Source organism: Tachyglossus aculeatus, chromosome 25 (genome assembly GCF_015852505.1).
Source record: "Tachyglossus aculeatus isolate mTacAcu1 chromosome 25, mTacAcu1.pri, whole genome shotgun sequence".
Classification (NCBI taxonomy): Eukaryota; Metazoa; Chordata; class Mammalia; order Monotremata; family Tachyglossidae; genus Tachyglossus; species Tachyglossus aculeatus.
Genome location: NC_052090.1, coordinates 9,111,838 through 9,132,669, shown reverse-complemented (window position 1 = coordinate 9,132,669; position 20,832 = coordinate 9,111,838). Strand labels below are relative to the sequence as shown.

General features: G+C 41.2%; 1 long non-coding RNA gene and 1 other non-coding gene across 2 annotated transcripts; one reads left to right on the top strand and one right to left on the bottom strand.

Annotated features, from left to right (window-relative positions):
• Nucleotides 1-231: 231 nt before the first annotated feature.
• On the top strand, nt 232-368 carry LOC119945656. The gene has a single exon (XR_005456314.1). It is a non-coding gene; the product is annotated as a small nucleolar RNA SNORA7 (small nucleolar RNA).
• A 3,543-nt stretch (nt 369-3,911) lies between these two features.
• Nucleotides 3,912-7,938, bottom strand: LOC119945379. Its single transcript, XR_005456233.1, has 3 exons — nt 7,850-7,938; nt 4,544-4,607; nt 3,912-3,984 (listed from the first exon to the last, which is right to left on the bottom strand). It is a non-coding gene; the product is annotated as an uncharacterized LOC119945379 (long non-coding RNA).
• Nucleotides 7,939-20,832: the final 12,894 nt, after the last annotated feature.

Genomic DNA, 20,832 nt, shown 5'->3' with positions numbered 1-20,832 from the left:
AGCCCCAGTGTACATATCCTTGTTTTTTTTTTGTAAGCTCACTGTGGCCAGGGCATGTACAGACCAACTCCGATGATTCATTATACTCTCTCAACTGTTTAGTACAGTGCTCTGCACAAGGTAAGTGCTCAGTAAATATGACTGATTGATCCTTATATTCTGCTACTTCCCCCTCCAGCAATTTGGGATAGTGTCTACCTGCTCTATTGTACCCTCCCAAGCACTTGGTCCCTCTTCTCAGGGTCACACCTGGAGAGTTTCCAGTACTCTACCAATCTCGGCTATGGGAGGGAGAGTCAGCAGAGGCCTGTCCATTCCATTCCTAGCTTGGGCAGTGGCTAGCGAGTGGAAGGCAATCTGCTACAAGTCGAAACTCACCTGTGCTGGGCAGCAGTGGCAGGGGAGAAACTCAAGGGTGGAGTCTCAAGTTTACTGCACAGAAGGAGGCAATGGTAAACCGTTTCCTTATTTTTAATGACAAAAACTCTATGGATCCACTACCAGAACGATGGCAGATGGAGGTGGGGTGTTCTGGGAGAGATGTGTCCATGGCATCCCTATGGGTCAGAGACAACTCAACAGCATAAGACAAGAAGCACTTAGTACAGAAGACAACTCGACAGCATAAGACAAGAAGCACTTAGTACAGAAGACAACTCGACAGCATAAGACAAGAAGCACTTAGTACAGAACTCTCCACTCATGACTGATCGATCAGCATCAGAAACTATATGAGCATTGTAAGGTGATTTGCATGATCTCACATTTGGTCTACGTGTTTCCATGACTTTGAGTTTACCACCGTAAAAACAGTAAAATCAAAACCAGTGCTTCATTTTCTTCTCGGGTAGGTTTGCCAGTGGTATTTTTTAACCACTCAAGAGTTAAGTTTATCTGACAAACAACACTGAACTAAGATTCCAAACTTTTAAGGGTTCTTTTCTGAGGTTTTGGCATTCAGTGCTCTTATACAGTTACAGTTGGAAATAAATAAAGCAGAGCTTTGCTTAGCCATGGCCTAATGCTCATTATCATGGCAAGTGTTCCAAGAATAGCATCAAAGAAATTCTTTGCTGACAATCGTAGTACGGCTAGCCCACGTATGGAAACCCAAGAATGGCAGTAACCATGTTCCTGATCGTTGTAGGTGAGGACAGTTGATCCTGGAACTGAGCCTTGGCAATGAAAATTTTCCATTTGAGGGGGGAGAGAAGCTGGAGGATTAGCTCTTAAATTTTCTCTAGATTGTAAGCTTGTCAGGGGTAGGGAACATGTCTGCTAATTTGTTGTGCTCTCCCAAGCACTTAGTACAGAGCTCTACAAATAGTAAGCACTCAATAAATGCCATTGATTAATTCAAAACCTATTTTTAAATGGTGCCTCTTTCTGCAGGCTGCTACTATCCTAGGCTAGCTCTGTTGCTGGCTTGGATTACCAAGATGAAGCAAGGTTGGTTTGAAGCCCCTCCTGCTAGCTCCAAATATTCATTCTACCAGCTAGGGTAAAAGAACAGCTCAGCCAGCCCCTCTGGTAAGTTTAGCTTTTAATGTTTTCAGTGTTCAGGAAATGTTATTTAAATTGGGGGACAAGCCATCAAACAGCCCACTTGGAAACCATAGTGCTAAGGGCAAAAGCTTTAAAGGACTGACTGTGTGTAAGAATTCCATGAATCCCAGCCCAAAGCAAGCGCTGTAGTATATTTTGTATGTAAAGTAGATCTCCACATGACTACCAGTTCTCTTCTATTTTTATTAGAGTGATTTTTCAGAAACACTTCATTTCCTGTGTTGTCTGAACTCTACAAACACCATGCAGGCCACAGAGTTAGGGAGAACGAAAAATAGTGATATTTATCTCTGACTAGTCTGGGTGTGAGAAAAGCATGAAATATAGACTGGCTGAAGTAATACGACTGCATTGATCTGCACCCAGTTGGTTTTGTTCGTCTATTCACATTGTTCCCACTGTGAATTTAAGTCCTTTTTTCCTACATTTTGATTATAAATAGCACACCATCCTCCTCACATACATTTGTCATTTGGTAAGCTTTGTGACTGTCCCCTAATCTTAGCTGAAAGTAGGATTTATGGGCTGCAGAATGGAAATTTACAAGACAATGGCAGCGCAAAATAGTTTTGTTTTTTTCATAAGGAGGTCGATATTTTAGTAATGATACCTTCAATTCACCTATGGCTTTTATTATTATCAACAATAGTAATAATTGTGGTACTTTTAAGCACTAACTATGTGCCAGGCACTGTACTAAGCTCTGGAGTACAGTGCCTGGCACATAATAAGTACTTAACAAATACCATAATTATTATGCAATATAATCAGGTTGGACATAGTCTTAAACCCTATTTTCCAGATGAGGTAGCAGGGAAGTGACTTGCCCAAAGTTATACAGCAGGTGGGGTAGCATTAGAATCCAGGTCCTGAGTCCCTGGCCTGTGCTCTTTCCTGTAGGATATGCTGCATCTCAGGTTTTGGCATCAATTATGTACTTTAATCTTTAAAAACAACTCTGTGGGGTAGGGAGATGCAGATGCTATTATTCTTCCCATTTTACAAATGAGAAAACTGATTGAGAGGCAAATCACTAGACCAAGGTCACACAGCAAGCCAGTGGAAAAGCAGGGACATGAGTCTAGTCCCCCAGCCCCATGCTCTTCCCGCTAAACCACATTATCTCCTCTACTTGCTTTCCCCAAGTTTTTGACAGATTGGTTAATTCCAGAATTTTTAGAGTTTATGTGAAGGTGACTGCTGGAAAAAAGTTTCAAATGATGGAAAAACTATGGTCAATTCTACCACTCCATCACTTTAGAACAGTGCTTGGCACATAGTAAGTGCTTAACAAATACCATCATTATCATTTAGAAATTATGTGCCATAAACCCCACCTCTGTATATCTACTCATTAGTTAAACCCACTTTTCCAGGGGGAATGCATTGAGACAAAGCAGTCTGCTGCCACCATAATCAATTCTTGATCCTACAGGCTTATCCACCATTCTAAATGAGAGATTCCTTTATTTTAATTAGTATTTAAGTGCTTATTACATGCTCCTGCCGATCAAAAACTTATTTTATACAGGTAAAGACTCACACATTTAAAAATTTAACCCATCAGTCAATGGTATTGCTTGAGTACTCTGTGCAAAGCACTGTACTAAGTGCTTTGGAAAGTGCAACACAACAGGGTTGGTAGCTCTGTTCCTTGCCCAAAAGGAGCTTTACAGGCCAGCGGGAGAGATAGACGTTAAAATAAATTACAGTCCGTAAGTGCTGTGGGACTGAGAGTAGGGTGAATATGAAGGGCTTAAAAGGTACATATTAAAGTGCATAGGTGACACAGAAGGAGAGGAAGTAGGGGAAATGAGAGCTTAGTCTGGGAAAACTTCTTGGAGCAGATGTGATTTTAGTATAAAGCTTTGAAGGTAGAGTTGTGGTCTGTTTGCATAAGAAGAGGAAGGGACCTACAGGCCAGGAGGACATGGATAAAGGGTAGAGAGACATGATAGAGGTACAGTGAGAAGATTCGAATGCAGGGTTCAAGTTGAAAATCAACGAGATGAAGAAAGGAGGATAAACACTAACACAGGCGTTTGCTAAGGGCTCACTATGGGCCAAGTACTGTACTAAACGCTGGAGTGGATACAAGATAATCCAGTCAGACACAGTCCCTGCACTACATGAGGCTCACCATCTAAGATGGAGGGAGAACATGGATTTCATCCCCATTTGACAGATAAGGAAACTGACAAGCTAAGTGACTTACCTGAGGCCATAGAGCAGGCAAGCGGCAGAACTGGGATGAGAAATTAGGTGTCTTGCAGCCCAGATCTGTGGTCTTTCCATTAGGCCAGGTTGCTTCTGTCGACTTCCATCCCCAGTCTAATAACAGCTGGGTTCCCATTGTTTACTGAAGCCCCATCTCTGCTGCACTTTCCTTTGGCTTCTTTCCCAGAGGTGAGGGGGCGTCTGGGAGAGAGGAGACAAGCCGTGAGTCCTTGAATAGCCTCGTCCCCTTGGCAAATCAATCAGTAGTGTGCAGAGCACTGTACTTGGCAGAATACAATATAATCAATCAATCAATCAATCGTATTTATTGAGCGCTGACTGTGTGCCGAGCACTGTACTAAGCGCTTGGGAAGTACAAGTTGGCAACATATAGAGACAGTCCCTACCCAACAGTGGGCTCAATATAACAGAGTTGGTGGACAGATTCCCTACCCACAATAAGCTTACAGACTAGAGGAAAGGGTTTGAGAATCAGCATAGTGTAGTGGATAGGGCACAGGCTTGGGTTCTAATCCCAGTTCTGCCACTTGCCTGCTGTGTGACTTTAGGCAAGTCACTTCACTTCTCTGTGCCTCAGTTCCCTCATCTGGAAAATGAGGATTAAGACTGTGAGCCCTGTGAGGGACATGGACTGTGTCAAAACTGATTAGCTTGTATATACCCCAACACTTAGAACAGTGTCTGGCACATTGTAAGAACTTAACAAAAACACCAGAAGTACAAACACAGAAAAACTCACACTGATTTCCTGTCAAATATGGCCTCTTCCTCCTCCATTCATTTGCCGTCTCCTGTGCAGAGGCCTGAAAGACACATTAGGGAAAGGGTGAAGTGAGCAGCAGAGCAGCCTTCTGTCTTCTGGGTTTAAGTGCGAAGACATTTAGAAATCGCTTTGCCTTCGAGGGAGTTAGCCAAGTATCGTTTGACATGCTCTTGGGAATGTATATTAGCTTGGGCTTTTTCAGTTGAACATAGTTTTTCCTTTTTTTAAAAAATGGTATTTGTTAAGCACTTTCTATGTGCAGGCACTGCACTAAGCAGTGGGGTAGATACAAGATAATTCATTCATTCACTCAATCGTATTTATTGAGCGCTCACTGTGTGCAGAGCACTGTAATAATAATGATAATAATAATGATGGCATTTATTTAGTCTTACTATGTGCAAAGCACTGTTCTAAGCACTGTGGAGGTTACACAGTGATCAGGTTGTTCCACGGGGGGCTCACAGTCTTAAACCCCATTTTAAAGATGAGGTAACTGAGGCCCAGAGAAGTTAAGTGACTTGACCAAAGACACACAACTGACAAGTGGAAGAGCTGGGATTTGAACCCATGACCTCTGAGTCCAAAGCCCAGGCTCTTTCCACTGAGCCACTCTGCTCCTATAAAAAAAAAGATGGCATTTGTCAAGCACTTACTTTGTGCAAAGCGCTGTTTGAAGTGGTGGGGAGGTATACAAGGTGATCAGGTTGTCCCATGTGGAGCTCACAGTCTTCATCCCCATTTTACAGATGAGGTAACTGAGGCACAGAGAAGTGAAGTGACTTGCCCGAAGTCACACAGCTGACAAGTGGCAGAGTCGGGATTAGAACCCACAACCTCTGACTCCCAAACCCGGGCTCTTTCCACTGAGCCATGCTGCCTCTCTAAGTGCTTGGAAAGTACAATTCAGCAATAGAGACAATCCCTGCCCTCAGTGGGTTTACAGTTTACAAGGGGGGAGACAGACATCAAAACAAGTAAACAGGCATCCATATAAATAAATAGAATTATAGATCTATACACATCTAAACAAGTCAACAGTCATTAATATAAATAAAAAGAATAAGATAATCAGGTTTGACCTAGTCTGTGTCCCACATGGGGCTCACAGTCTTAATCCCCAGAAGTAGGACGTAGTGGTTAGAGCACAGGCCTGTGAGACAAAAGTCAGGGGTTTTAATTCCACCTCCACCATTCGCCTGATGTGTGACCTTGGGCAAGTCACTTAATTTCTCTGTGCCTCAGTTACCTCATCTGTAAAATGGGGATTGAGGCTATCGCTTGTATCCACCCCAGCACTTAGTACAGTGCCTGACTCATAGTAAGCACTTAACAAATACCATAATATCCTAATCTTCTAGACTGTGAGCCCACTGTTGGGTAGGGAATGTCTCTATATGTTGCCAACTTGTACTTCCCAAGTGCTTAGTACAGTGCTCTGCACACAGTAAGCGCTCAATAAATACGATTGATTGATTGATTAATAGATAATGAGGTAACAGACACAGAGAATTTAGGTGACTTGCCCAAGATCACACAGCAGACAAGTGGCAGAGCTGGGATTAGAACCCAGGTCCTCTTGACTCCCGGATCTCACCATTAGGTTACATTGCTTCTCAAGTTGCTGTTCAAGGGTGGAAGACAACTGAATTAATTAGAAAAACTGAGATGCGGAACTGAATTACTTCAGGCCTCGTTGTCTAATCATCCAACCTAAACATTAGTTGCCATTTTTATCTTCTTATTTAGTCTCTTTACCTCATTATGGATGATCACAGCACTTATGCTGTTGGATTAATGAAATTAAGCCCAGGTAAATATTAACAAATTATAGGCTCTATGGCCTTCCAGACTTCATATAAAATTGGAGAGATCATAAGATAAGGGCTGTAAGAAACTAGCTTGAAAGAATGGAAATATTTGTTGACTGTCTTAAGCTTTATGCTATTAGTGGTAAGGAATATACTGACGGTGTCTGAATGCTCTCAGTGCCTCTGCTGGGCTTGGTCCAGGTTTAAACTCTTCGGAAGTTGAAATCATAATAATATCTTGACTTTGTATATCACTCTCTTTCCAAAGCGTTTTAACAAATTTTCTCAGTTTATCCTTAAACAGCCCTCTAGGGTAGTGGAGGTCAAATATTTTTATCCCCATTTTAGAGACAAGACAGAGAGAGGTGAAGGGACTCACCCAAGGTTATACAGCAGGCCAGTGGAAGAGTTAGGACTAGAAATCTAGGGAGCTGAGAAATCTAGCATTAAGGGGAATCTTCATTCCCAACTGTTTATTCATTATTAGTTATTGAATGTAGTAAGATTTTGCAGAGAGGGAATTTCTATGTCCACCCCTCTCTCCTACAATGGTTGCATTCTACCTCCATGTGAAAGAAAAGTACGTTGTAATACTCACTGGGTCCTAAGTACCTATAAATAAACCACTTCTTTTGACACCTCAGCATGCTGTATCCATACAGGTTCATGTTGTCAAATGTTCTCTAGTTCCCTAACAAGGTTCCAGTGAAATCATATTCTATAGCAGAACACAGTATTTAAGGAAGACACGGTATGGCATCATGTAAGAGGATACAAACCCTGAAATACTGCCTTTTCAATCAGATCATCAAATCAGATGAAATAGGAATAGTCCTGTGTTTGAATGGTCCATTGCTCAGTGCCTCTTTTCATGGTTGCAGGAGAATGTACATGTTAAAAGAGGATAAAGCTATTTCAGTGTTATTCCTTGCAAAGATCTATTTCTCCCTTGGACAGGAGATTCAAAAAGATGGGATAAATCAATGCGTCTCTTGAAAGATTTTAGTGTGGCAAAAAGCAGGGAGCTGTGTTATCAATCATTTGTATTTGCCGAGCACTTACTGTGTGCAGAGCACTATACTAAGTGCTTGGGAGAGTACAATATAACAATATAGCGGGCACATTCTCTGCCTCCAATGAGCTTACAGTCCAGAGGGAGCTGTTAGGTGACTTTGGATGTTTCTGGCCCCTGTCCTGTACTAATCAGACCCAGGATGAATTTCTGAACATTCAAGTGTCCTTGAAAAGTGAGCAAAATTGGAATATTTTTTTTGCCTACAATAAAAAGATTGTGTTAGGTGATGGATGGCATGAGACATTCTTTGTCCCGCTGCAGTGAAACATTTATGATAATCGTACCCTGTAAAAATGTAATGAATATGAAACTAGGAGAAATGAACAAATACATCTAGGGTCACTAGGATATCAGACCAGTTTCCCAGTGATATTATTAAAAAGTGCATTTACTTACTCCGTTCAGGAAGAGCCTTGTGGGATATGAAGCCTTTCACCTTTAAGTCACTTCTTCAAGTCTGGACGATTACCTCAGTGAACAAAACTCATTACTGTTCAATGGCCTGCATAAAAATATGTGATAGACTCAGTATAATTCCTAGCGGACAGGTGTCCACATCAAAAAAAAAAAATAATGAAAGTTGCAAGCCCCCAGATGACAAGTTGGGCAAAGGAGCCAAAGATTAAATGAGTACAAGATTTTCCCCCCAGGGGGTGGGGGGAGAGAGAGAGAGAGAGAGAGAGAGAGAGTGAGTGTGTGTGTGTGTGTATATGTGTGTGTGTGTGTGTGTGTGTGATAGATGAGTTAAGCTCTCACTGCTGCCATAGAAACTCCCAAATCCTGCAGTTAATCACAAAGGAAAGGGAAAAAAAATCCCACTTTGCCATTCATTTTCCTGCAGAATATTCCCCTTCAAGCAGTGCCAACTTCAAGATGTGATATAAGGCCTTAACTACATATAAAATAATCCGCATAAACAAGGACCATATAGTCAGATTGGGTAGTGCACAAGGATCAAATTCTACCACAAACTGGCCAAATCACCATTAATTCTGTGAAGTGAAGACAAAAATCTCAGACAGCAATTATCCACATTGGTAAGGTATATTTGTTTTATGGCTCGATAATTGAAGGGAAACTATGTTTCTGTTCTGAAACATATTGAGCACATCATTTTTTTTTTTGAATTCATCATCTTACAGACATCTTTGACCCCATCAGTTGACTGGAGCCCTGAAGCTATTAAGCCAGGGTGGCTTATCCTAAATGTTTCTCCAGTGAAAGAACTGCCTGGGTCAGAGGTGAAGGTGAAAAAGCAAATGGAATCAGCAAAAGAATCGTTTTTCGTGCACAAAGTGAGAAAGAAACAGTGGGTTAGGTAGTGAATTGCATTACGGTAGCTGAGATTCAATGGATTCTGTATCCATCTCCTATTCCCCCTTTCTCATGTTCAAGACTGATGGGCTGGCAAAGGAGCTGAAATGCAAATACCTGCAGTAGAACCCTTATTCTTCTGACAACTCAACATGAGGTCAGATAATTACAAAATGCCCCCTCTGCCTTAGGCTGTAGATGACAATATTGGCTTCTGATCTGCTACCCTAATCATCAAAAAATAATAATAATTGTGGGATTTGTTAAGCGCTGGGGTAGATACATGCTAATCAGGTTGGACAGTCCCTGTCCCACAAGGGGCTCACAGTCTTAAGTCCCATTTTACAGATGAGGTAAATGAGGCAAAGATAAAAGAAGTGACTTGCCCAGGATCACACAGCAGACAAGTGGCAGAGCCGAGATGAGAATCTATGGCCATCTGACTCCCAGGACCGAGCTAAATCCACTATACTGAGCAGGGATCATGCTGACCATCTCTACCAAATTGTAATGTTTGCACAGATTGGCAAGGATTTCTACAGGAACGCGAATAGCTGGAGCACGTCTGGTTCTGCTGCAGGACAATTCTATGTCACTTTTTGCAACAATCCTATTGCTTTGGCGGTGCTGAAAGCAGGTTGTGGGGAAATTTAAAAGGGCAGAGTGGCACGAATACTTAAGTGATATCGAAAGCCAGGAAGCTAAGAATCTAGATAGGGTTACCTTTGGGTGAGACAGAGCTGGAACCTGTGTTTGGAGGTCTTGCCTATCTGGAATGCTAAAATATATTGACATCCAGAGTTGGAGTGATCTGATAAGTTATCTGGTGGTCCGCATTGTTGTGGAAGAATGGAGAGAAACAGTGAATCTACAAAGGAGAGACCATGGGTGTCAGAAGACTTCGGTTCCGATTCTGGCTCTGCCACTGTCTGAATGGGGAACCTTTGGCAAGTCACACATAGCTTTAGATTCCCATTTGCTTCTTTTGTAGAGCTGGCAAAAACTATCACCTCTACCTACATCATAGATGGTCATTTTCCCTGTGGGACAAAGCCTGTATCTGATCTAGTTTTCTTGTATCTACCCAAATATTTAGAACAATGTTTGCCACTTAATAAACACCAGGATTATTATTACTACTACTAATAATAATGATGATTTAAGTTTCTCAATTCCATGCTATGCAAATCATTAACACATAGTATCAATATCAATAGGCCTTCCCAGACTGAGCCCCTTCCTTCCTCTCCCCCTCATCCCCCACTCCATCCCCCCATCTTACCTCCTTCCCTTCCCCACAGCACCTGTATATATGTATATATGTTTGTACATATTTATTACTCTATTTATTTTACTTGTACATATCTATTCTATTTATTTTATTTTGTTAGTATGTTTGGTTTTGTTCTCTGTCTCCCCCTTTTAGACTGTGAGCCCACTGTTGGGTAGGGACTGTCTCTATATGTTGCCAACTTGTACTTTCCAAGTGCTTAGTACAGTGCTCTGCACACAGGAAGCGCTCAATAAATACGATTGATTGATTGATTGATCAATATTCTGAAGGCCAAAAGGGACAAACCTCTTAAATGGGAAAATTTTGCAGGACTCTTATGAAACTTTGAACATGCTAAACACTTTAATGAAATATTATTTTGAGTTCCGTGGGAGATGCCTGAAAGATGAGAAACCATACAGCTCTGGGTGAGTGTAATTTATTATCTGAGTGCTAAGACAGTTTTCCACAAACCCCAGAAAGTATCAGAAAATTGTATTTCATTTTAATTTCTCTGAGTTATAAAGTAATTTATTCCTCTATAGTCTTGGCCCAGCTAATAAAAATCTTTCAGAGGACAGGCATGTTAATTAAATTAGGGACTTACTGTTCCATTTTTTTCAGAGCCAGTCTGTTTTTGAAGTTATTCTTCAAGTTATGCTTTCAGCCTCTCTTGTTTTTGTAGTCAAACTTCAGGAATAAATTAAGAAAAAAAGAACCAAGCTGAATAGGACACAAGCTAATTAGATCAAAAATTGTTTTTGCACTTATTTTTCTTCCAGTACCTCAAATTGTTTCTGTGCCTTAAATATGCATTTTTAAAAATGTGCTCTGTTTCATTTATATGTAAACGAGAAAAGCTTTTCTCCTGTCTCTTGCCAATCAGTGGATTTTCCACTCAAACAGCCCTGTTTTTATTCTGTAAGAAAACCATTCATTCATGTAAAGAAAATATCTAGTTCTTCCAATTTTCATTTAATTTGCTTTGGTATCTTGGAATGACTCAGAAATTCAATGTTTCCCTCACAAATATGTCACTTTCAGTTGTACAACCTGACTGGAAAGTAACCTAAGGAGAATAATTTTCAAATAACTATACAAATCATATTGGGTTTTGTCCCTAAAACTAAGTTCTAAAACAAAATAATGTATTAGCAATGGAAGGAAAATTCAGGTGAAAGAGGGTGGGGAGAGAAAAGTGGGAGAAGGTTCTATGAAAGGTGAGGTGGTGGTGGAAAATAAGAAACTCAGGATTATCTGAAGTCTGAACTCCTCATCTAGGTTCAATTTTCTTGAAGTGGTTCTTATTTCTAACATTGTGAAGAGAAGAACATTTAACCATATCAAATTAAATGCTGAAAGCAACAATGTATTAAAATACAGTGAACCGCTGGATACTACCTTTCCAGGGAAGAATAGCTCCATATCCATAAAACCTGAGAATTCGCGTTGGTCAAGTAATACCACTTTCCTTCTACTCTATACATATTGAAGATCCACAGCTGGGTTTTTTCCTAGTGGACCTGTTCTTAAAGAAGAAACACAGATATTATGCTGCTGTTTCACAATTTCATGCATAGTCCATGGTTATATAGAGAGCCTTATGGCCAAAAGGCCTTTTCACAAAACAAACTATTGTTTCTCTATTTACCAATGGAAAATCTGAGACCCTAAGGTCGAAACAGATAGCAGTAATGTTGGGGTCATATCCAGTTAGTACCATGACCTTTTTGCCTCTACCCTCCTGCTACCATGAGGTCCATCTGGGCAGTCATTTGTATGCAGGAGAATTGGGGTCAGAAAGGCTCTTATGGTGTTCCCTCACTCCTGTCTCCCCCTGAAGACCCCCATTTACCCCCCCCTTCCAAATCTCACAGACCCCAGCTTTCTCCACATCCAAAACCTTTCTAATATCCCACCTCCTCCAAGAAGTCCCGATTAATCTCCCTCCACCATAGACCCATCAGCCATCTCTAGCACCTACAGACTTATTTACATCCATCCTCGGCACTCTTGCATGGAATATATGCTTAGTCAATTGTACATTCAATCATTTGCTATTTCTTTTTAGTGCTCACTCTGGAGGAATATAATGGAACAAAGCACTCAAGAGAAAGGAGGAAGGATATCCTAGTAAGTTATCCTATTTTGACAGTCTCTGCCTCGGCTGCATTGCTTCTTGACGGGCTTCAAGTTTCACCTTTTTGCTCCAACTCTTCCATTTTCTTCATCCTGGGATGACCAGAACTCGCCTCCGATTAAGGAGCCCAGCCAGCAGCAGGAGCTGTTGCTATCACAATGGCTGTGTGTCAGAGAGAGGAGAGGGTGAATTGGGGTTGGGGAGGAGCAAGTGAGGGAGGGGAGGTATTTCAGATAAAACATTGACAGCTCAGTGGTCTGGGGTTTGAAAAACAACTTGGGACCACCCACCACCACAGTTTCCTTGTTCTCCCTATTGGACTTACCTCCAGCATTGACCTTGAAATGGCTCTGCAAAGTAACGTGTAAATAGTGATTTGTGTTCCCTGATTGGAGACTGCCAGGGTTGGTGGCTAAAAGGCAGAAATTTACAGAATCATGGCTGAAATGTGACAGTCTCATTGAAAGCCACCAAAGCCACAGCATGATCGGTGAGAAGCGTGGAGAACCTTCCTTGAACTCTCCAGCTAAAACTGGCTGTTTCCAGGTTTCAGAAAACTGAAGTCAAGCCTACAAAGACTCCTGCTATGAACAAAAAAAGTCAAATAAAATATCACTTCTTTGTTCTCACTCTTCTGAACGGAAAATGTGATTTTCTGGCAGGTTTTTTTTTCTCTCTCTTTTCCTGTTGCTTCCTTTTACAGAAAATTCTGGCTGTAAAAAAATGAAATTTAACCAAGCAGGATAGGAGAATAATGGTATTTTCTCAAAGCACTTACCCAGGAAATTGCTAAATGTGTGTAATTTGAATGTTAGCAACAGTAAGGTGGAAAGTGTGTCTTATAAAATGTCATTATGGAAATGCTACGTTCTGATTAGTTAACAGCCTTGATGCCAGATTGGGTTGGAGGCTACTCAATTTTCAGCAATTTCAGTGCTTCTCTAACAAGGGATGCCAGTGAAATAAAAGGTGTGATAGTCTCATGAGATGCGGGATTTGCCTTTCTTATGGTTTTCAGAAGGCCTCTCTGGTTCTGATTGCTTTGTTGCAATTAGGCTCTGTACATGCAAAGAACAGAATCTGCTGATGTAATTAAATTCTATATATCAGATCCAATTTAGACTAGCCTTTGACCCTTTCCCCTTTCTCTGGAAGGCTATGATTCAAAAATCATGATGAGGATGATGATTTGGAAATTATTTCAAAATAAAAAAGTGGTCCTCCCTCAAAACAAAAACAAAAAAAAACCCCGCCTTTTTTGCCAAAAGCCAAGCCTACGTCAGAACTCAGATGAATATTATTGTGCTTCAGTTTTCTTTGAGCAATTGGAATTCCTTGAAACAGCATGAGGCACATTTCTACCTTTATGAAAAATAACTCAATTGGAAGCACTTTGCAATTACAAATTCAGTTTGGATACCACTGAATTTAACAGAGAAGAGGAAACTTAAGCTCTGTGCTCAGTAGCAATATAAGAAAAAGATAGCTGTAATTTCACTTAGGTACAAAAGAATATTAACTATATGAAGGAATAGTGCACCCAACTGATATTTTTTTCCTTTTAAGGATAAGGGTGGAAGTATGAAAAAAATCAAAATTAAAGGAAATTTTTGATTTAATTTGTAAAATCAATACGGGGAAACATCTTCTCAGCAACCCTAAACGGCAAGTGATACTGAGATCATGAGGATCCATTCAATGTAGCTACCTGTCCTTTGAAAACTTTGCCTCAGAAAAATTGCATCTTTTTTTGAAAATTATATATCAGCCAGAGCAAACCCAAGCATTTTGCTCATGGAGCAAACACTATTTAACAAGTGCTAATGATACTGTTGTTTCAGTATCATTCAGTATTATTTTTCTTATGGACATTGCCCATGCCACAAAGTTATAGGAAAATATGACTAAATTCCTTATCCTTTCTTCACAATAATACTGTTCAGAAGCTATTTTATAGCACACACTAAGGTTCATGTCACAGTACAATTGCACCACTTTTATGAAGGATTGTTAATTAGATTCCGGGCTCTCGGCCGAGGTTTCAGGCACCCAAGGAGTGGCTTTGTTCCAACATAACAGACATACCCGTCAGTAAAAAAAAAAAAAAAAAAAAAAAAAATCTCACCAGTGAGGAGCAGAATTTTGGCATTCTGTTCAGAGTATTCATTTTTCCCATCAAAGCCAACAAACTCAAATTTGTGTGTTGAATGTGGCCTATTTACTACCCCTGTGGGAGTAAAGATTCTTGATTACATATTTGATGAAATGTTTTCTAAGGAGGGATTTTTTTATCGTTATAAATTGCCTGAAAAAACATACATAAATTTCCTCCCTCACAAAAGCCCCAGTGGCACCAACAATACATTTTGATTTACATCCACTGTTAATGGCTGTTAGCATAAGGCAATCACTTTACCATACTCCAAATTCCATTTACCGAACACGATCCCCCTTCCCTGGATGGCATTCCGGTCCTGGCCTTCTGAGTTCTGCTTCCTCCTAGAACGGTGAGGAGAAAGGCAATGTTAGGAAACCACAGAAGGGTCATTCTTGGGCAAAGCACAGATAGGATTTTTGACGGGCCTGTAAGATTACACCACGGGATGTGTTTTGCTTTCCCTCTGGAAACACATTTGTGGGGCTTGAAGATGCAGCTCAGAGGGGCTGTGACAAATTGGTGAAGGGAGACCAGTAGTTGTTCTTCCTCGGAGCTCCGTCTGATCATCATCATCATCATCATCAATCGTATTTATTGAGCGCTTACTATGTGCAGAGCACTGTACTAAGCGCTTGGGATCCTTCCTGTAACACTAGCAGCCCCTACTTCATTGTCCTTGGGTGGCAATTCAACTACAGGAGAAGAGAGAAGCAGCATTGTCATGTAGTTAGAGCATAATCCCGGGAGTCAGAAGGACACAGGTTCTAGTCCCAAGTCTGCCACTAGTCCACTGTGTGTGACCTTGAGCAAGTCATTTCACTTCTCTGTGCCTCAGTTCCCTCATCTGTAAAATGGGAATTAAGCCTGTGAGCCCCACGTGGGACAGGCACTGTGTCTGACCTGATTACCTTGTATCTACTTCAGCATTTAGAACAGTGCCTGGCATTTACTAATCATCATCATCATCAATCGTATTTATTGAGCACTTACTGTGTGCAGAGCACTGTACTAAGTGCTTGGGAAGTACAAATGGGCAACATATAGAGACAGTCCCTACCCAACAGTGGGCTCACAGTCTACTAATCACTTAAATACCATAGAAAAGAGGGAGATGGAAGCCACAACTTTCTGCCTGCTTGGGCTTTTGAATCTCAAGTATATTTCTTTTTCCTACACTTAACACTTCTGCTCAGAGATCTTTCCCCCAGGGATTCACTCTGAAAAAATGTTCCACTGAAAACAACAACATCATAAAGAAGGGGACCCCACTCCCTTCTAGACTGTGAGCCCACTGTTAGGTAGGGACCGTCTCTATATGTTGCCAACTTGTACTTTCCAAGCGCTTAGTACAGTGCTCTGCACACAGTAAGCGCTCAATAAATACGATTGAATGAATGAATGAATGAATGAATGAATGAATGAAAGGCCTGCTTCGGCTTCCAGAGTAGAAAGTGCAGCAGGGTGAATGTGATTTAGTGATGGTGCATCAGGGATTAGGGATTTAGGGACATCTTGATATGCTGGGGTAATTTGGTACCTCACTCAAAGACTTCAAGTCTTGAATCAGATGTGCGATGGAATCTTGCCAGCCCATAGCCTCAAATCAATTCTCTTTCTCCAAAAGCTCCCAAATCCCGGCTCAACCACTTGTCAGCTGTGTGACTTTGGGAAAGTCACTTAATTTCTCTGTGCCTCAGCTACCTCATCTGTAAAATGGGGATTAAGACTGTGAGCCCCACGTGGGACAACCTGATCACCTTGTAAACTCCCCAGTGCTTAGAACAGTGCTTTGCACATAGTAAGCACTTAATAAATGCCATCATCATCATCAAAAGTAACCTTTTTCAAATCTGAATTCAAGATAGTAAATAATTGAAAAGCAGATTAGAAAAATATTGAAATAGCCTGACTGAGGGCAATAGCTAAAAAATTGGTTTGTCCCCTTAACTTCTCGAAACAGAGATTTTTGAACTAATTGATTGCATTTATTGAATATCTGCTGTGGACAGACGTACTAAACACTTGGGAGAGTATGGTAGAATACATTATCCCTGTCTTCAAGGATTGTACAACCTAGACAGGCAAGCAGACATTTAAAGAAATTATTGATAAGATTTGAGAAGCTGAAGGGCCTGTGAGTCAGAAGGACCTGGGCTCTAATACCACCTCCACAGATTTTTGTCTGTGTGACCTTGGGAAAGTCACTTATCATCTCTGTGCTTCAGTTAGCTCCTCTCTAAAATAGGGATTAAGACTGAGCCAGACATGGACCATGGACTGTGTTCAATATAATTAGCTTGCATCTACCCCAGCACCTAATATAGCGCCTGACACACAGCAAGTGCATAACAACTACTTTAAAAACAATAAGAGGAAGATATGTTCGTAAGTGCTCATATGTTGTAAATGGATAAGTGTCCTTGAGAGGACTGGTTAAGTCTGCTTGGGCTCATAGACTGCATCAATACAATGTTTAGAACCTTTCTTTCCTTTGAAAAATACTAGCTAATGTACTCCTGGTCATTATGAAGCTTTTTGCTTTTGTCCGATATGACCAGGCAATGTCAAACTGATAGTGGTGAAAGGACCATCAAGTGCAGTTTTCCACCAAAAATGGGCTCAAGAGGGTATGGGTGGTTTTGAAGTGGTAGGGGAGGAAGGTTTCAGAAGCTAGGGAAAGGTTCAACTCTACTGTAACACAACTGCTTGGTACAGGGACTGGCACCTCTCCCCCACTACACAACAACAAAAAAAAGTTTTGCTATTAGATGGACGATAAACTGGGCCCAGATTGGATTTCATAGTAATTATGGCATTTGGTAAGCACTTACTATGTGCCAGGCACTGCACTAAGCTCTGGGGTGGATACAAGCAAATCGAGTTGGACACAGTCCCTGTCCCACATGGGGCTCACAGTCTCAACCCCCATTTTACGGATGAGGTAACTCAGGCACAGAGAAGTGAAGTGACTTGCCTCAGGTCACACAGCAGACAAGTGGCGGGGCTGGAATTAGAACTCAGGACCCCCAGATTCCCAGGCCCACGATCTATTCACTAACCACATTGCTCCTCACTGTTTTGGAAATAAAGAAGATGGCATGGCCCAAAGTCCTTCCCCTCCTTCGGATACTCTTCTAAAAAGCCAACTCTTCTGGGAAACATTCCCTAATCCACCACCTCAACTTTCCCAGGGAAGACAGCTCACTTCAATGTCTTATATACTTAGCTCTCTCTGTAATTGCCAGTCATTCATTTATGAAGTATTGGAATATACACATATAGCTGGGGTATATTAGTCAATTGATGCTTATTCTCCCAGTTAGATTGCAAAGTCATCAAGGAACTGGAATTATGTTATTTCTACTCTACATTCTCCAAGTGCCCAGTACAGTACACTAATCATATCACGAGTTCGATGGATACAGTTGCTGATGTTGATAATAGTGAATCCCCTGTCATCCTTCATGATTTTCTACTTTAACTAAAATCAGAAGTTAAAATATAAGTTTTCAAAATATTCCTCTCTATAATATTAATTCTTTTTTTTCAAAACGGCTATTGACAGCACTGGCTACGTGCTGGTAAATAGGTTTCAGTGTATTGTTTCACAGCACCAATCTCCACAGCCGAAGGGGGAGGATAAAAAAAAACACAGGTGGGCATGCCAAACTGACAAGAGGCAACGCTGTCTGATTGCTTAAATAACACTTAGTGAATGTGTCTTGGTTTTCCATCTGTTTAGTGCAGAGAAAATGTAGATTTCTGTCAATACACTCTGCTCTACTCTCTTATAAAATTGATTTTAGGAGCCAAACAGTTTGGGCATTGAAATGACAAAGTTTTTAATGGGTTTAGTTTGGTTTGATGCCAAAGAACAGTAAATTATTATCTCAGACACACAACCTTCTACAGTGAACTTACTCCCACTGGGAGAAATGAAAACGCTTTCCTACAGAAACTTTTAACGGGTAATAGTAGTCAACAAAACGGTCAGATATTGCACCAACCATACCAGTTCATAGCCTGAGCAGTTATTAACCCCACTGAAAGTGAGGAACTCCCAGCTAGTCTTTCACTATAATTCATTTTGGGACTGAATCTCAGCTGTGTATCATTTGTCTGCTGTGTGTCCTTAGGCAAGTCATGTAACTTCTCTGTGCCTCAGTTCCCTCATCTGCAAAATGGCGATTCAATAGCTGGACTCCCTCCTACTTAGACTGTGACCCCTTTTAGGACAGGAACTGATTAAGTTGAATCTACCCCAATGTTTAGTACAGTGCTTGGCACATAGTAAGCATTTGGCAAGTGCCTTTAAGAAAAAATATTCCGAGAAAGTTTATCCTCCACTGGTTCTTAAATGGTGCAAAGGTTGCAGATATTGTCACCCATGATGAAAGGCCTATGATTTTACCTCAAATAGTTTCAATGGGTTAACTCACATTCCCCACATTTTTAGGAATTACTTCCTGCCAAGCCTTGAAAACTCAAACATAAGCTCTCCAATTCACTTGACATTCCACCTGAGAACTACTAGCAAAGAGGAAATATGTAGCTCAAACATGTGCCCTGGTTCTCCCTCAACACAGGGGAACATTAAGGGGATGTCACGGGATTTGAAAGATGCCAGCATGAATAGCGTCTTTAAGAAGAAAGAGAAAAGAGCTGACCATGGATGCTAGCACGGAATCTCACTGCTTCCCATTGCTTGCAAAATCCTAGCCAGAACACTGCAGGACCAACGTCTGAAGAATACTATCGTCTACACCTTCTGAGAATCTCAGTGTATCTCCAGGTCTCAGTGAGTTACAATGGATAAAATTTTTGTAGCAGCTCAGATGCTGGATAAACGCAGGGAACATCGAAATTTCTATTTCAATCCACCAATTAATGACATTTATTGAATGCATATATTATACCCAGTGCTTAGAACAGTGCTTTGCACATAGTAAGCGCTTAATAAATGCCATTATTATTATTATTATGTGCAGAGCACCTTACTAAGTGAGGATAATACAACAGATTTAGCAGACACATTCCCTGCCCAGAAAGAAATTACCATCCAGAGGGAGAGATAGACATTAATACTGCTAGTTGACATCAGTAGAGCTGCACCTAACATTTGACCGCACTGAGGAGTTATCAAGACACTAAGATCCCTCTGTGATGATAAGGCTAGCCAGTCACACTTGGTGTGGCCTTTTAACACCAAGAATAGCTTTCCCCACCATGAACGGGGTGAGGCAGGGTTTTGTAATAGGGTTTTGTATTGTTCAATCTGTTCTCTGCAACCATGACCCTATAAAGAATCCGAACTCTTCCGGCAAAATACAATTGTGATCCCCCTTTTTTAAAAACGGCTTTTGTTAGGCGTTTACTATGTGCCAGGCACTCTGATAAACCCTGAGGTGGATACAAGCTAATCAGGTTGGACACAGTCCCTGTCTCACGTGGGAATCACAGTCTTTAGCCCCATTTTACAGAAGAGGGAACTGAGATATGGAGACGTGAAGTGACTTAAGGTCACAGAGCAGACAAGTGGCAGAGTCAGGATTAGAACTCAGGTCCTTCTGACTCCTAGACCTGGGCTGTTTCCACTAGACAACACTGCCTCTCTAAGTTTCCCTTGGGAAACCTTCAAGTCAACAAGCTGAGAGCACTATAGATTTCCTTGAATACCTTTATAGGGAAGCAGTAAGGCCTAATGAAAAGAGCACAGGTCTGGGTCAGAGGACCTGGGTTCCAATTCCAGCTCTGCCACTTGTCTGCTGTGTGACTTCAGGCAAGTCACTTAACTTCTCCGTGTCTCAGTTCCCTAATCTGTAAAATGGAGCTGAAGACTACCTTTTAAACTTCCCCTGACATTTCAGTAATGGTCGACAGTCAATCGATATTTTTTATTAAGTACAATGTAAGTAAAAAAGACAGGATTGCTGACCTCAAGGGGTTTACAGTTTAATGGGCATTACAACTTTCTTGGCTTTATGAGAGGTGTGGGAAATTTAAAGATGTGTAGGAGTGTGATGTCTAGTCCCACTGGGACCCCATGCTTAGCAGAGGGAGGAGGAAGCCAAGAGAATCACTCTAACAATAATAAATAATAATAATTATGGTACTTATTAAGCATTTACTCAGTGCCAAGCTCTCTTCTAAGCACTGGGGTTGATACAGGTTAATCAGATTGGGCTCAGTCCCTGTCCCACATGGGGCTCACATTCTTGATCCCCAATTGACAGATGAGGTAACTGAGGCCCAGAGAAGTTAAGTGACTTGCCCAAGATCACACAGCAGGCATGTGATCGATTGTGAGCTCATTGTGGGCAGGAATGTGTCTGTTGCTATATTGTACTCTCCCAAGTGCGTAGTGCAATACTTTGCACATAGTAAGTGCTCAATAAATACAAATGAATGAATGCGGTAGAGCCAGGATTAGAATCTGGGTCCTCCTGAGTCCCAGGCCCTTGCTCTATCCACTAAGCCATTCTGCTCCTCTCTGA